A 3,120-nucleotide genomic window follows, 5' to 3' on the forward strand; every position below is an offset into this window, starting at 1 on the left:
ATTCATAATCTAGAGAAGAGGATAAAAGATAAGTGTTCGAAACTTCATTGAGAAGGAAGATAAAACAACGTGATCAACACGTTTATTTGGAAACTAATCTCGAATAACATCGTTTCTTATCTATATATGTATATATGTGCATATGTATGAGAGGACGACGCAATTTCGTTTCAAATAAAATAAAACTCGAAAATCGTAACTAATGACGCATATTTTTTTTTTTTTCTTTTTTTCTTTTTGATTTCATCGAAATTAAAATGGTGAAATAGTTTATTATCGAATCAATTCTGCGTGGAACTTAATTTACACGCTTTATTCTCCCTGTTGCCGGCCATCAATAAATCGTCCCATTGGAGAATTTCAATGAATGAAGACGATTAATTGGGGAAAATTGGGGCCGATCTCCGTTGCGAAACAAATTACGATAAATGCGAGTTATGTATTTCTATACACGAGTATATCGATCGATTTTTATTTTTATTTTTATCCCAGAATAATTGCATCATCGTTTCGTTACGTATTTAACCTTCCGATGAAAAATTTGAAATTTTTTTTTCCCCAATCTTTTATTATCCATTCCTATTCCTTTCTTTCTTTTTTCTTTTCTTTTCTTTTTTTTTAAATATCAATTTTCTCTCAATGGAATATCTATATCCATTACGCGACAATTAATCGATTAATCGACTAATTAGAAATCGAATCGAAATATATTATTATTTGAAAAATCGATAAATTCTTTTTTCTCGAAAAAAATTCCAAATTCTTGTACATAACCGTTTCTTCCCGGCAAATGGACGATAAGATGGAGTTGAACGCGATAAAGAAAAAAAGAAAAAAAAGAAAAAAAAAATTATCCCGAAAAAACAAGACTGCGTTCTCAACTACGTGATTTCGGAGTGGCGCATATTTGATTTTCTTCGTTACACGATACGTTACACGAGATAATCCACGCTCCGTTGGAAAAAACAGACGATGGGAAACGGTACGGAGATAATAAAGGGTCGATGCCTCTTTTATACGCCTCGTAATTAATTCTTCGCTCTCTCGAAATACTCGGTCGGAGCTATTGAAAGAGACCGAAATCGTATACGTATGCGTATACATGCACGAGCTGTCACGATCCCGCCCATTCATAAGTTGACGCAGCACCGATAACGAGTTGATAACCGACAGCGGATCGGCCCGTGTCTCGTCCCTCTCCTTTCTTATCGTGCCGTCGACCACCAATTTCTCGTGGATACGCGCCTCGAATTGAAATTATCCTCGAATTTCACGAAAGAGAAAAAAGGGAGGGGGAGAAAAAGGAGGGAAATCGATTTGATCCCTTCCCAGATTTGAACAACGTTTATAGAGTCGAGAACGTGGTGATCGGACGTGAGACGGACGGGTTAAGGGTAAGAATGAGAGAGAGAGAGAGAGCTAACGATAATACGTTTAACGTATAGCGGTATTGCAGCGTATGCATGTAACACGGGTACGTTATTCGACGCTCTATTTGCAAGTGACCTTCGAATTATTTTCAGCAATTTACGATTCCTCGAGGAATCCTACCTCGGCCATCGTAAAAACAACGCTTAAAAATTGTTAAATACCTCGTCCAACTTTCGATCAATCCGATATTACAACCGTACCGGTTAACACACACGCACACAGATACGTACACACAACGGCAAATAGTTTCCAAGTAAACAGGTTTACTAAGTCGGTTTGAATTATTAATGGCCATAAGATAAATAGTCGTGTATACGTATTTAACGTGTATTTATAATTTTTCTTTTTTTTTTTTTTACAAATATCCTACAATTCGAAGAATGTCGGAGACATTGATTCGTACGAGATAGAGAGAGAGAGAAAGAAAACGCGTACGTCAAATATATTATTATTCCCGTTGGAAAATCGATAAATTTTTTTTTCTCGGAAAAAATTCCAAATTCTTATACATAACCATTTTTTCCTGGAAAATGGATAAGGTGGAGTTGGACACGATGTAAAAAAGAAAAAAAACACCAGATTTTAAAAAATTCCAGTTTTAAATTATTAACGGTTGGCATGTGGGACAGGTAGGGATCGTAAATTCGACCGAGGCCGTTAATAATATTCCGTGTACGAATTGGCAAATTGACGCGAGAGGCAAAACAACGGCTCTTATTTACTCTATTCAAACGCGTGCTAGGAAATCGTAGGAAAGAAGGAGAAGAAGCTCGGTTACACGAGAAATAAAAAAACAAAACAAAGAAAGAAAGAAAGAAAGAAAGAAAGAAAGAAAGAAAAAAGGCTGGACATTCTCGTCGACGGATTTCACGATATGTTGCAAAGTTAATTAACGCATCGGGGGAGCAGGTTGGCATGCAGCACGTAGGCTGGTTCCTAGCACGAAAAGTATGCCAGCCAGAGGCGGCCCATGGCCGAACTTGTACGTAGTTGCACGGAAACGTTATTTCATCATTGTGATGGTCGTGCGCGCGTGTAAGTGTATTTTCGGTGGAACGAGGGACGAACGCATCGACATCTCGTGGCAATATTTAAGCCCTATCCGTATATGAATATGCAACTTTCGAACACTCGTCACGCGTCCATGAAATTTCAACAGTCTAACGTCATCTTTTTTTTACGATCTCTGCCCGTGACGCGTGCGAGAATGTAGATGTCGTGCAACGTCTTACAACCTAATACAGATTTCGACAGTGCCGGTGGAGAGGCTCTGTTGCCTTTTACGACCTTCACGCGTGTATACGTCCGCCACGAATGTATACGTATTCTATATTGTAGGAATTTTAAATTTGTTCGTTCTATCGTTTCCTCGTGATACGAACAACTTATTGGATACGCAACGAGTTAGAATGAGATAGAAATAGAGAGAGAGAGAGAGAAAAGTTCATCGCACGATTATATTCTTTGATCCACGATACATTGATTTGTGCGTTACCACACATCCATCGATTGCAAAATCTTCAATGTGCATATTTCGAATACTTTGGCGTGCAAATTTGCCCTTTCGTAATAATCTGCTCGCTCGTACGAAAAGAGAATTTTTAAATAATTTGTTCGTTCCAACGTTCCTCCTGATACGAACAAATGTCTACGAGCGAATCGTTTTAGATTAGAATGGTAAAAAAAAAA

The sequence above is a fragment of the Apis dorsata genome, unplaced genomic scaffold, assembly GCF_000469605.1.
Source record: "Apis dorsata unplaced genomic scaffold, Apis dorsata 1.3 scaffold_374, whole genome shotgun sequence".
NCBI lineage: Eukaryota > Metazoa > Arthropoda > Insecta > Hymenoptera > Apidae > Apis > Apis dorsata.